The sequence below is a fragment of the Limulus polyphemus genome, unplaced genomic scaffold (genome assembly GCF_000517525.1).
Source record: "Limulus polyphemus unplaced genomic scaffold, Limulus_polyphemus-2.1.2 Scaffold154465, whole genome shotgun sequence".
In the NCBI taxonomy this organism is placed as follows: Eukaryota; Metazoa; Arthropoda; class Merostomata; order Xiphosura; family Limulidae; genus Limulus; species Limulus polyphemus.
In genome coordinates this window covers 1-466 of record NW_013820061.1, presented here as the reverse complement: position 1 = coordinate 466, position 466 = coordinate 1, and the positions used below count along the sequence as shown (strand labels likewise).

The 466-nt window shown below is 38.4% G+C and overlaps 1 long non-coding RNA gene across 1 annotated transcript; it reads right to left on the bottom strand.

The window, feature by feature from the left end:
• Positions 1-119: 119 nt before the first annotated feature.
• Positions 120-424, bottom strand: LOC111084818. The gene is made up of 2 exons (XR_002609731.1): positions 328-424; positions 120-158 (listed from the first exon to the last, which is right to left on the bottom strand). It is a non-coding gene; the product is annotated as an uncharacterized LOC111084818 (long non-coding RNA).
• Between the last annotated feature and the right edge of the window lie 42 nt (positions 425-466).

Here is a 466-nt window from a genome sequence, read left to right as displayed (position 1 = left end):
GGGTGGAAAGCTACTCCACTGTCCATTTGGAAGACAGGTGATACGTGCCACGCCTTTAAGCTTGAAGCCTGGTGAACAGCTGTAGTCAATAGTTTGTGGATCATTTGGTGGATTTTTTACTTCCTGAACTTGGGGATCCGATTGAAGAAGAGGACAACCTGGGACGATACCAATATAATTATTGTTGTAAAAAGTAACCTTGTGACATTTGGTAGACAAACTATCAATTAGATTGCTTAACCCTGATATTGCAAATATCCCCTATAGAGATATTATTATAATATCTCATGTGATTAACCTTCCTTACATTATAGACTACATTCTCACCTTGAAGGATTTCACAATGCACACCTTCATATCTGTCACGACATGTACAAGCTCCTGTCCTCTGGTCACAAATACCCCCATTCTTACACTGACACTCTGAAAAATGTATACAAAATAATTACGATGATCTGTATCGTTA